The sequence below is a fragment of the Fistularia commersonii genome, chromosome 18 (assembly GCF_037954325.1).
Source record: "Fistularia commersonii isolate RoL2024-O1a breed Wild chromosome 18, RoL_Fcom_v1.0, whole genome shotgun sequence".
In the NCBI taxonomy this organism is placed as follows: domain Eukaryota; kingdom Metazoa; phylum Chordata; class Actinopteri; order Syngnathiformes; family Fistulariidae; genus Fistularia; species Fistularia commersonii.
In genome coordinates, this window is record NC_141301.1 from 17,151,079 (window position 1) to 17,166,221 (window position 15,143).

The following is a 15,143-nucleotide window of genomic DNA, read 5'->3' on the forward strand; positions in this document are numbered from 1 at the left end:
CTTTGTCAATCATTTTTTCAATACTTTATGATTTTCACATTTTTCTGAACGTTAGTGACCTTAGACATTTTTGGTCAATATTTTCACAACTACATGTACTGTGACATTTTACTAAATTTTCACTTTTCCTAATATTTTTCACTTTTTCAACCATTTTTTCAATACTTTTTGATTTTCATATTTTTTCCGATATTAGTGACCTTAGACATTTTTGGTTAAAATTTTCGTGAATAGACGTACTGTGACACTTTACTAACTTTTCACTTTTTCTAATATTTTTTACTTTGTGAATCATTTTTTCAATACTTCATGATTTTCACTTTCCTTTGAACGTTAGTGACCTTAGACATTTTTGGTGTAAATTTTCATGAACACATGTACTGTGACACTTTACTAACTTTACACTTTTCCTAATATTTGTCACTTTGTTAACCATTTTTTCAATACTATATGCTTTCCACATGTATTTGAACTTAGTGACCTTTGACATTTTTGGTCGAAATTTTCATAAATACATATACTTTGACATTTTACAAACTTTTCATTTTTCCTAATATTTTTCACTTTTAAAGCATTTTTTCAATACTTGATGATTTTCACATTTTTTTGAACGTTAGTGACCCTAGACATTTTTGGTCAAAATTTTCATAAATACATATACTTTGAAATTTTACAAACTTTTCATTTTTCCTAATATTTTTCACTTTGTCATTCATTTTTTCAATACTATATGATTTTCATATTTTTTCCGATATTAGTGACCTTAGACATTTTTGGTCAAAATTTTCATTAATACATATACTTTGACATTTTACAAACTTTTCATTTTTCCTAATATTTTTCACTTTGTCAATCATTTTTTCAATACATGATGATTTTCACATTTTTTTGAACGTTAGTGACCTTAAACATTTTTGGTCAAAATTTTCATAAATACATGTACTGTGACATTTTACTAACTTTTCACTTTTCCTAATATTTTTCACTTTTTCAACCATTTTTTCAATACTTTATGATTTTCATATTTTTTCCGATATTAGTGACCTTAGACATTTTTGGTCAAAATTTTCATTAATACATATACTTTGACATTTTACAAACTTTTCATTTTTCCTAATATTTTTCACTTTGTTAATCATTTTTTCAATACTATATGATTTTCACATTTTTTTGAACGTCAGTGACCTTAGACATTTTTGGTCAAAATTTTCAGAAATAAATATAATGTGACATTTTACTAACTTTTCACTTTTCCTAATATTTTTCACTTTGTCAATCATTTTTTCAAAACTTGATGATTTTCACATTTTTTTGAACTTTAGTGACCTTTGACATTTTTGGTCAAAATTTTCATAAATACATGTACTGTGACATTTTACTAACTTTTCACTTTTTCTAATATTTTTCACTTCATCAATCATTTTTTCAATACTTGATGATTTTCACATTTTTTTGAACGTTAGTGACCTTAGACATTTTTGGTCAAAATGTTCATAAATACATGTACTGTGACATTTTACAAACTTTTCACTTTTCCTAATATTTTTCACTTTGTCAATCATTTTTTCAATACTTTATGATTTTCACATTTTTTGAACTTCAGTGACCTTTGACATTTTTGGTCAAAATTTGCATAAATACGTGTACTGTGACATTTTACAAACTTTTCACTTTTTCTAATATTTTTCACTTTGTCAATCATTTTTTCAATACTTGATGATTTTCACATGTTTTTGAACGTTAGTGACCTTAGACATTTTTGGTCAAAATTTTCAAAAATACATGTACTGTGACATTTTACAAACTTTTCACTTTTCCTAATATTTTTCACTTTGTCAATCATTTTTTCAATACATGATGATTTTCACATTTTTTTGAACTTTAGTGACCTTTGACATTTTTGGTCAAAATTTTCATAAATACGTGTACTTTGACATTTTAAAAACTTTTCACTTTTCCTAATATTTTTCACTTTGTCAATCATTTTTTCAATACTTTATGATTTTCACATTTTTCTGAACGTTAGTGACCTTAGACATTTTTGGTCAATATTTTCACAACTACATGTACTGTGACATTTTACTAAATTTTCACTTTTCCTAATATTTTTCACTTTTTCAACCATTTTTTCAATACTTTATGATTTTCATATTTTTTCCGATATTAGTGACCTTAGACATTTTTGGTCAAAATTTTCATTAATACATATACTTTGACATTTTACCAACTTTTCATTTTTCCTAATATTTTTCACTTTTAACCATTTTTTCAATACTTGATGATTTTCACATTTTCTTGAACGTAAGTGACCCTAGACATTTTTGGTCAAAATTTTCATAAATACATATACTTTGACTTTTTACAAACTTTTCACTTTTCCTAATATTTTTCACTTTGTCAATCATTTTTTCAATACTTGATGATTTTCACATTTTTTAGAACGTTAGTGACCTTAGACATTTTTGGTCAAAATTTTCATAAATACCTGTACTGTGACATTTTACTAACTTTTCACTTTTCCTAATATTTTTCACTTTTTCAACCATTTTTTCAATACTTTATGATTTTCATATTTTTTCCGATATTAGTGACCTTAGACATTTTTGGTCAAAATTTTCATTAATACATATACTTTGACATTTTACAAACTTTTCATTTTTCCTAATATTTTTCACTTTTAAAACCATTTTTTCAATACTTGATGATTTTCACATTTTCTTGAACGTTAGTGACCCTAGACATTTTTGGTCAAAATTTTCATAAATACATATACTTTGACATTTTACAAACTTTTCACTTTTCCTAATATTTTTCACTTTGTAATTCATTTTTTCAATACTTGATGATTTTCATATTTTTTCCAATATTAGTTAACTTAGACATTTTGTGTTAAAATTTTCGTGAATAGACGTACTGTGACACTTTACTAACTTTTCACTTTTTCTAATATTTTTTACTTTGTCAATCATTTTTTCAATACTTCATGATTTTCACTTTCCTTTGAACGTTAGTGACCTTAGACATTTTTGGTGTAAATTTTCATGAACACATGTACTGTGACACTTTACTACCTTTACACTTTTCCTAATATTTGTCACTTTGTTAACCATTTTTTCAATACTATATGCTTTCCACATGTATTTGAACTTAGTGACCTTTGACATTTTTGGTCAAAATTTTCATTAATACATATACTTTGACATTTTACAAACTTTTCATTTTTCCTAATATTTTTCACTTTCAAAACCATTTTTTCAATACTTGATGATTTTCACATTTTTTTGAACGTTAGTGACCTTAGACATTTTTGGTCAAAATTTTTTATAAATACATATACTTTGACATTTTACAAACTTTTCACTTTCCTAATATTTTTCACTTTGTCAATCATTTTTTCAATACTTGATGATTTTCACATTTTTTTGAACTTTAGTGACCTTTGACATTTTTGGTCAAAATTTTCATAAATACGTGTACTGTGACATTTTACAAACTTTTCATTTTTCCTAATATTTTTCACTTTGTCAACCATTTTTTCAATACTAAATAATTTTCACATTTTTTTGAACGTTAGCGACCTTAGACATTTTTTGGTCAAAATTTTCATAAATACATATACTTTGACATTTTACAAACTTTTTACTTTTCCTAATATATTTCACTTTGTCAATCATTTTTTCAATACTTGATGATTTTCTCATTTTTTTGAACGTTAGTGAACTTAGACTTTTTTGGTCAAAATTTTCATAAATACATGTACTGTAACATTTTACTAACTTTTCACTTTACCTAATATTTTTCACTTTGTCAACCATTTTTTCAATACTTTATGATTTTCATATTTTTTTCAATATTAGTTAACTTAGACATTTTTGGTTAAAATTTTCGTGAATAGACGTACTGTGACACTTTACTAACTTTTCACTTTTTCTAATATTTTTTACTTTGTCAATCATTTTTTCAATACTTCATGATTTTCACTTTCCTTTGAACGTTAGTGACCTTAGACATTTTTGGTGTAAATTTTCATGAACACATGTACTGTGACACTTTACTAACTTTACACTTTTCCTAATATTTGTCACTTTGTTAACCATTTTTTCAATACTATATGCTTTCCACATGTATTTGAACTTAGTGACCTTTGACATTTTTGGTCGAAATTTTCATTAATACATATACTTTGACATTTTACAAACTTTTCATTTTTCCTAATATTTTTCACTTTTAAAGCATTTTTTCAACACTTGATGATTTTCACATTTTTTTGAACGTTAGTGACCCTAGACATTTTTGGTCAAAATTTTCATAAATACATATACTTTGAAATTTTACAAACTTTTCATTTTTCCTAATATTTTTCACTTTGTTAATCATTTTTTCAATACTATATGATTTTCACATTTTTTTGAACGTCAGTGACCTTAGACATTTTTGGTCAAAATTTTCAGAAATAAATATAATGTGACATTTTACTAACTTTTCACTTTTCCTAATATTTTTCACTTTGTCAATCATTTTTTCAAAACTTGATGATTTTCACATTTTTTTGAACTTTAGTGACCTTTGACATTTTTGGTCAATATTTTCATAAATACATGTACTGTGACATTTTACTAACTTTTCACTTTTTCTAATATTTTTCACTTCATCAATCATTTTTTCAATACTTGATGATTTTCACATTTTTTTGAACGTTAGTGACCTTAGACATTTTTGGTCAAAATGTTCATAAATACATGTACTGTGACATTTTACAAACTTTTCACTTTTCCTAATATTTTTCACTTTGTCAATCATTTTTTCAATACTTTATGATTTTCACATTTTTTGAACTTCAGTGACCTTTGACATTTTTGGTCAAAATTTGCATAAATACGTGTACTGTGACATTTTACAAACTTTTCACTTTTTCTAATATTTTTCACTTTGTCAATCATTTTTTCAATACTTGATGATTTTCACATGTTTTTGAACGTTAGTGACCTTAGACATTTTTGGTCAAAATTTTCAAAAATACATGTACTGTGACATTTTACAAACTTTTCACTTTTCCTAATATTTTTCACTTTGTCAATCATTTTTTCAATACATGATGATTTTCACATTTTTTTGAACTTTAGTGACCTTTGACATTTTTGGTCAAAATTTTCATAAATACGTGTACTTTGCATTTTAAAAACTTTTCACTTTTCCTAATATTTTTCACTTTGTCAATCATTTTTTCAATACTTAATGATTTTCACATTTTTCTGAACGTTAGTGACCTTAGACATTTTTGGTCAATATTTTCACAACTACATGTACTGTGACATTTTACTAAATTTTCACTTTTCCTAATATTTTTCACTTTTTCAACCATTTTTTCAATACTTTATGATTTTCATATTTTTTCCGATATTAGTGACCTTAGACATTTTTGGTCAAAATTTTCATTAATACATATACTTTGACATTTTACCAACTTTTCATTTTTCCTAATATTTTTCACTTTTAACCATTTTTTCAATACTTGATGATTTTCACATTTTCTTGAACGTAAGTGACCCTAGACATTTTTGGTCAAAATTTTCATAAATACATATACTTTGACATTTTACAAACTTTTCACTTTTCCTAATATTTTTCACTTTGTCAATCATTTTTTCAATACTTGATGATTTTCACATTTTTTAGAACGTTAGTGACCTTAGACATTTTTGGTCAAAATTTCCATAAATACATGTACTGTGACATTTTACTAACTTTTCACTTTTCCTAATATTTTTCACTTTTTCAACCATTTTTTCAATACTTTATGATTTTCATATTTTTTCCGATATTAGTGACCTTAGACATTTTTGGTCAAAATTTTCATAAATACATATACTTTGACATTTTACAAACTTTTCACTTTTCCTAATATTTTTCACTTTGTAATTCATTTTTTCAATACTTGATGATTTTCATATTTTTTCCAATATTAGTTAACTTAGACATTTTGTGTTAAAATTTTCGTGAATAGACGTACTGTGACACTTTACTAACTTTTCACTTTTTCTAATATTTTTTACTTTGTCAATCATTTTTTCAATACTTCATGATTTTCACTTTCCTTTGAACGTTAGTGACCTTAGACATTTTTGGTGTAAATTTTCATGAACACATGTACTGTGACACTTTACTACCTTTACACTTTTCCTAATATTTGTCACTTTGTTAACCATTTTTTCAATACTATATGCTTTCCACATGTATTTGAACTTAGTGACCTTTGACATTTTTGGTCAAAATTTTCATTAATACATATACTTTGACATTTTACAAACTTTTCATTTTTCCTAATATTTTTCACTTTCAAAACCATTTTTTCAATACTTGATGATTTTCACATTTTTTTGAACGTTAGTGACCTTAGACATTTTTGGTCAAAATTTTTTATAAATACATATACTTTGACATTTTACAAACTTTTCACTTTCCTAATATTTTTCACTTTGTCAATCATTTTTTCAATACTTGATGATTTTCACATTTTTTTGAACTTTAGTGACCTTTGACATTTTTGGTCAAAATTTTCATAAATACGTGTACTGTGACATTTTACAAACTTTTCATTTTTCCTAATATTTTTCACTTTGTCAACCATTTTTTCAATACTAAATAATTTTCACATTTTTTTGAACGTTAGCGACCTTAGACATTTTTTGGTCAAAATTTTCATAAATACATATACTTTGACATTTTACAAACTTTTTACTTTTCCTAATATATTTCACTTTGTCAATCATTTTTTCAATACTTGATGATTTTCTCATTTTTTTGAACGTTAGTGAACTTAGACTTTTTTGGTCAAAATTTTCATAAATACATGTACTGTAACATTTTACTAACTTTTCACTTTACCTAATATTTTTCACTTTGTCAACCATTTTTTCAATACTTTATGATTTTCATATTTTTTTCAATATTAGTTAACTTAGACATTTTTGGTTAAAATTTTCGTGAATAGACGTACTGTGACACTTTACTAACTTTTCACTTTTTCTAATATTTTTTACTTTGTCAATCATTTTTTCAATACTTCATGATTTTCACTTTCCTTTGAACGTTAGTGACCTTAGACATTTTTGGTGTAAATTTTCATGAACACATGTACTGTGACACTTTACTAACTTTACACTTTTCCTAATATTTGTCACTTTGTTAACCATTTTTTCAATACTATATGCTTTCCACATGTATTTGAACTTAGTGACCTTTGACATTTTTGGTCGAAATTTTCATTAATACATATACTTTGACATTTTACAAACTTTTCATTTTTCCTAATATTTTTCACTTTTAAAGCATTTTTTCAACACTTGATGATTTTCACATTTTTTTGAACGTTAGTGACCCTAGACATTTTTGGTCAAAATTTTCATAAATACATATACTTTGAAATTTTACAAACTTTTCACTTTTCCTAATATTTTTCACTTTGTCAATCATTTTTTCAATACTTGATGATTTTCACATTTTTTTGAACGTTAGTGACCTTAGACATTTTTGGTCAAAATTTTCATAAATACATGTACTGTGACATTTTACTAACTTTTCACTTTTCCTAATATTTTTCATTTTTCAACCATTTTTTCAATACTTTATGATTTTCATATTTTTTCCGATATTAGTGACCTTAGACATTTTTGGTCAAAATTTTCATTAATACATATACTTTGACATTTTACAAACTTTTCATTTTTCCTAATATTTTTCACTTTGTCAATCATTTTTTCAATACTATATGATTTTCATATTTTTTCCGATATTAGTGACCTTAGACATTTTTGGTCAAAATTTTCATTAGTACTTATACTTTGACATTTTACAAACTTTTCATTTTTACTAATATTTTTCACTTTGTCAATCATTTTTTCAATACTATATGATTTTCACATTTTTTTGAACGTTAGTGACCTTAGACATTTTTGGTCAAAATTTTCATAAATACATATACTGTGACATTTTACTAACTTTTCACTTTTCCTAATATTTTTCACTTCATCAATCATTTTTTCAATACTTGATGATTTTCACATTATTTTGAACGTTAGTGACCTTAGACATTTTTGGTCAAAATGTTCATAAATACATGTACTGTGACATTTTACAAACTTTTCACTTTTCCTAATATTTTTCACTTTGTCAATCATTTTTTCAATACTTTATGATTTTCACATTTTTTTGAACTTTAGTGACCTTTGACATTTTTGGTCAAAATTTTCATAAATACGTGTACTTTGACATTTTAAAAACTTTTCACTTTTCCTAATATTTTTCAATTTGTCAATCATTTTTTCAATACTTGATGATTTTCACATTTTTTTGAACGTTAGTGACCTTAGACATTTTTGGTCAAAATTTTCATAAATACATGTACTGTGACATTTTACTAACTTTTCACTTTTCCTAATATTTTTCACTTTTTCAACCATTTTTTCAATACTTTATGATTTTCATATTTTTTCCGATATTAGTGACCTTAGACATTTTTGGTCAAAATTTTCATTAATACATATACTTTGACATTTTACAAACTTTTCATTTTTCCTAATATTTTTCACTTTTAAAACCATTTTTTCAATACTTGATGATTTTCACATTTTCTTGAACGTTAGTGACCCTAGACATTTTTGGTCAAAATTTTCATAAATACATATACTTTGACATTTTACAAACTTTTCACTTTTCCTAATATTTTTCACTTTGTCAATCATTTTTTCAATACTTGATGATTTTCATATTTTTTCCAATATTAGTTAACTTAGACATTTTTGGTTAAAATTTTCGTGAATAGACGTACTGTGACACTTTACTAACTTTTCACTTTTTCTAATATTTTTTACTTTGTCAATCATTTTTTCAATACTTCATGATTTTCACTTTCCTTTGAACGTTAGTGACCTTAGACATTTTTGGTGTAAATTTTCATGAACACATGTACTGTGACACTTTACTACCTTTACACTTTTCCTAATATTTGTCACTTTGTTAACAATTTTTTCAATACTATATGCTTTCCACATGTATTTGAACTTAGTGACCTTTGACATTTTTGGTCAAAATTTTCATTAATACATATACTTTGACATTTTACAAACTTTTCACTTTTCCTAATATTTTTCACTTTTAAAACCATTTTTTCAATACTTGATGATTTTCACATTTTTTGAACGTTAGTGACCTTAGACATTTTTGGTCAAAAATTTTTATGAATACATATACTTTGACATTTTACAAACTTTTCACTTTTCCTAATATTTTTCACTTTGTCAATCATTTTTTCAATACTTGATGATTTTCACATTTTTTTGAACGTTAGTGACCTTAGACATTTTTGGTCAAAATTTTCATAAATACATGTACTGTGACATTTTACTAACTTTTCACTTTTCCTAATATATTTCACTTTTTCAACTATTTTTTCAATACTTTATGATTTTCATATTTTTTCCGATATTAGTGACCTTAGACAGCTTTGGTCAAAATTTTCATTAATACATATACTTTGACATTTTACAAACTTTTCATATTTCCTAATATTTTTCACTTTTAAAACCATTTTTTCAATACTTGATGATTTTCACATTTTTTTGAACGTTAGTGACCTTTGACATTTTTGGTCAAAATTTTCTTAAATACGTGTACTGTGACATTTTACTAACTTTTCACTTTTCCTAATATTTTTCACTTTGTCAATCATTTTTTCAATACTTGATGATTTTCACATTTTTTAGAACGTTAGTGACCTTAGACATTTTTGGTCAAAATTTCCATAAATACATGTACTGTGACATTTTACTAACTTTTCACTTTTCCTAATATTTTTCACTTTTTCAACCATTTTTTCAATACTTTATGATTTTCATATTTTTTTCCGATATTAGTGACCTTAGACATTTTTGGTCAAAATTTTCATAAATACATATACTTTGACATTTTACAAACTTTTCACTTTTCCTAATATTTTTCACTTTGTAATTCATTTTTTCAATACTTGATGATTTTCATATTTTTTCCAATATTAGTTAACTTAGACATTTTGTGTTAAAATTTTCGTGAATAGACGTACTGTGACACTTTACTAACTTTTCACTTTTTCTAATATTTTTTACTTTGTCAATCATTTTTTCAATACTTCATGATTTTCACTTTCCTTTGAACGTTAGTGACCTTAGACATTTTTGGTGTAAATTTTCATGAACACATGTACTGTGACACTTTACTACCTTTACACTTTTCCTAATATTTGTCACTTTGTTAACCATTTTTTCAATACTATATGCTTTCCACATGTATTTGAACTTAGTGACCTTTGACATTTTTGGTCAAAATTTTCATTAATACATATACTTTGACATTTTACAAACTTTTCATTTTTCCTAATATTTTTCACTTTCAAAACCATTTTTTCAATACTTGATGATTTTCACATTTTTTTGAACGTTAGTGACCTTAGACATTTTTGGTCAAAATTTTTTATAAATACATATACTTTGACATTTTACAAACTTTTCACTTTCCTAATATTTTTCACTTTGTCAATCATTTTTTCAATACTTGATGATTTTCACATTTTTTTGAACTTTAGTGACCTTTGACATTTTTGGTCAAAATTTTCATAAATACGTGTACTGTGACATTTTACAAACTTTTCATTTTTCCTAATATTTTTCACTTTGTCAACCATTTTTTCAATACTAAATAATTTTCACATTTTTTTGAACGTTAGCGACCTTAGACATTTTTTGGTCAAAATTTTCATAAATACATATACTTTGACATTTTACAAACTTTTTACTTTTCCTAATATATTTCACTTTGTCAATCATTTTTTCAATACTTGATGATTTTCTCATTTTTTTGAACGTTAGTGAACTTAGACTTTTTTGGTCAAAATTTTCATAAATACATGTACTGTAACATTTTACTAACTTTTCACTTTACCTAATATTTTTCACTTTGTCAACCATTTTTTCAATACTTTATGATTTTCATATTTTTTTCAATATTAGTTAACTTAGACATTTTTGGTTAAAATTTTCGTGAATAGACGTACTGTGACACTTTACTAACTTTTCACTTTTTCTAATATTTTTTACTTTGTCAATCATTTTTTCAATACTTCATGATTTTCACTTTCCTTTGAACGTTAGTGACCTTAGACATTTTTGGTGTAAATTTTCATGAACACATGTACTGTGACACTTTACTACCTTTACACTTTTCCTAATATTTGTCACTTTGTTAACCATTTTTTCAATACTATATGCTTTCCACATGTATTTGAACTTAGTGACCTTTGACATTTTTGGTCAAAATTTTCATTAATACATATACTTTGACATTTTACAAACTTTTCATTTTTCCTAATATTTTTCACTTTCAAAACCATTTTTTCAATACTTGATGATTTTCACATTTTTTTGAACGTTAGTGACCTTAGACATTTTTGGTCAAAATTTTTTATAAATACATATACTTTGACATTTTACAAACTTTTCACTTTCCTAATATTTTTCACTTTGTCAATCATTTTTTCAATACTTGATGATTTTCACATTTTTTTGAACGTTAGTGACCTTAGACATTTTTGGTCAAAATTTTCATAAATACATGTACTGTGACATTTTACTAACTTTTCACTTTTCCTAATATTTTTCATTTTTCAACCATTTTTTCAATACTTTATGATTTTCATATTTTTTCCGATATTAGTGACCTTAGACAGCTTTGGTCAAAATTTTCATTAATACATATACTTTGACATTTTACAAACTTTTCATTTTTCCTAATATTTTTCACTTTGTCAATCATTTTTTCAATACTATATGATTTTCATATTTTTTCCGATATTAGTGACCTTAGACATTTTTGGTCAAAATTTTCATTAGTACTTATACTTTGACATTTTACAAACTTTTCATTTTTACTAATATTTTTCACTTTGTCAATCATTTTTTCAATACTATATGATTTTCACATTTTTTTGAACGTTAGTGACCTTAGACATTTTTGGTCAAAATTTTCATAAATACATATACTGTGACATTTTACTAACTTTTCACTTTTCCTAATATTTTTCACTTCATCAATCATTTTTTCAATACTTGATGATTTTCACATTATTTTGAACGTTAGTGACCTTAGACATTTTTGGTCAAAATGTTCATAAATACATGTACTGTGACATTTTACAAACTTTTCACTTTTCCTAATATTTTTCACTTTGTCAATCATTTTTTCAATACTTTATGATTTTCACATTTTTTTGAACTTTAGTGACCTTTGACATTTTTGGTCAAAATTTTCATAAATACGTGTACTTTGACATTTTAAAAACTTTTCACTTTTCCTAATATTTTTCAATTTGTCAATCATTTTTTCAATACTTGATGATTTTCACATTTTTTTGAACGTTAGTGACCTTAGACATTTTTGGTCAAAATTTTCATAAATACATGTACTGTGACATTTTACTAACTTTTCACTTTTCCTAATATTTTTCACTTTTTCAACCATTTTTTCAATACTTTATGATTTTCATATTTTTTCCGATATTAGTGACCTTAGACATTTTTGGTCAAAATTTTCATTAATACATATACTTTGACATTTTACAAACTTTTCATTTTTCCTAATATTTTTCACTTTTAAAACCATTTTTTCAATACTTGATGATTTTCACATTTTCTTGAACGTTAGTGACCCTAGACATTTTTGGTCAAAATTTTCATAAATACATATACTTTGACATTTTACAAACTTTTCACTTTTCCTAATATTTTTCACTTTGTCAATCATTTTTTCAATACTTGATGATTTTCATATTTTTTCCAATATTAGTTAACTTAGACATTTTTGGTTAAAATTTTCGTGAATAGACGTACTGTGACACTTTACTAACTTTTCACTTTTTCTAATATTTTTTACTTTGTCAATCATTTTTTCAATACTTCATGATTTTCACTTTCCTTTGAACGTTAGTGACCTTAGACATTTTTGGTGTAAATTTTCATGAACACATGTACTGTGACACTTTACTACCTTTACACTTTTCCTAATATTTGTCACTTTGTTAACAATTTTTTCAATACTATATGCTTTCCACATGTATTTGAACTTAGTGACCTTTGACATTTTTGGTCAAAATTTTCATTAATACATATACTTTGACATTTTACAAACTTTTCACTTTTCCTAATATTTTTCACTTTTAAAACCATTTTTTCAATACTTGATGATTTTCACATTTTTTGAACGTTAGTGACCTTAGACATTTTTGGTCAAAAATTTTTATGAATACATATACTTTGACATTTTACAAACTTTTCACTTTTCCTAATATTTTTCACTTTGTCAATCATTTTTTCAATACTTGATGATTTTCACATTTTTTTGAACGTTAGTGACCTTAGACATTTTTGGTCAAAATTTTCATAAATACATGTACTGTGACATTTTACTAACTTTTCACTTTTCCTAATATATTTCACTTTTTCAACTATTTTTTCAATACTTTATGATTTTCATATTTTTTCCGATATTAGTGACCTTAGACAGCTTTGGTCAAAATTTTCATTAATACATATACTTTGACATTTTACAAACTTTTCATATTTCCTAATATTTTTCACTTTTAAAACCATTTTTTCAATACTTGATGATTTTCACATTTTTTTGAACGTTAGTGACCTTTGACATTTTTGGTCAAAATTTTCTTAAATACGTGTACTGTGACATTTTACAAACTTTTCACTTTTCCTAATATTTTTCACTTTGTCAACCATTTTTTCAATACTAAATGATTTTCACATTTTTTTGAACGTTAGCGACCTTAGACATTTTTTGGTCAAAATTTTCATAAATACATATACTTTGACATTTTACAAACTTTTCACTTTTCCTAATATATTTCACTTTGTCAATCATTTTTTCAATACTTGATGATTTTCTCATTTTTTTGAACGTTAGTGAACTTAGACTTTTTTGGTCAAAATTTTCATAAATACATGTACTGCAACATTTTACTAACTTTTCACTTTTCCTAATATTTTTCACTTTGTCAACCATTTTTTCAATACTTTATGATTTTCATATTTTTTCCAATATTAGTTAACTTAGACATTTTTGGTTAAAATTTTCGTGAATAGACGTACTGTGACACTTTACTAACTTTTCACTTTTTCTAATATTTTATACTTTGTCAATCATTTTTTCAATACTTCATGATTTTCACTTTCCTTTGAACGTTAGTGACCTTAGACATTTTTGGTGTAAATTTTCATGAACACATGTACTGTGACACTTTACTAACTTTACACTTTTCCTAATATTTGTCACTTTGTTAACCATTTTTTCAATACTATATGCTTTCCACATGTATTTGAACTTAGTGACCTTTGACATTTTTGGTCAAAATTTTCATTAATACATATACTTTGACATTTTACAAACTTTTCATTTTTCCTAATATTTTTCACTTTTAAAGCATTTTTTCAATACTTTATGATTTTCACATTTTTTGAACTTCAGTGACCTTTGAAATTTTTGGTCAAAATTTGCATAAATACGTGTACTGTGACATTTTACAAACTTTTCACTTTTTCTAATATTTTTCACTTTGTCAATCATTTTTTCAATACTTGATGATTTTCACATTTTTTTGAACGTTAGTGACCTTAGACATTTTTGGTCAAAATTTTCAAAAATACATGTACTCTGACATTTTACAAACTTTTCACTTTTCCTAATATTTTTCACTTTGTCAATCATTTTTTCAATACATGATGATTTTCACATTTTTTTGAACTTTAGTGACCTTTGACATTTTTGGTCAAAATTTTCATAAATACGTGTACTGTGACATTTTACAAACTTTTCACTTTTCCTAATATTTTTCACTTTGTCAATCATTTTTTCAATACTTTATGATTTTCACATTTTTCTGAACGTTAGTGACCTTAGACATTTTTGGTCAATATTTTCACAACTACATGTACTGTGACATTTTACTAAATTTTCACTTTTCCTAATATTTTTCACTTTTTCAACCATTTTTTCAATACTTTATGATTTTCATATTTTTTCCGATATTAGTGACCTTAGACATTTTTGGT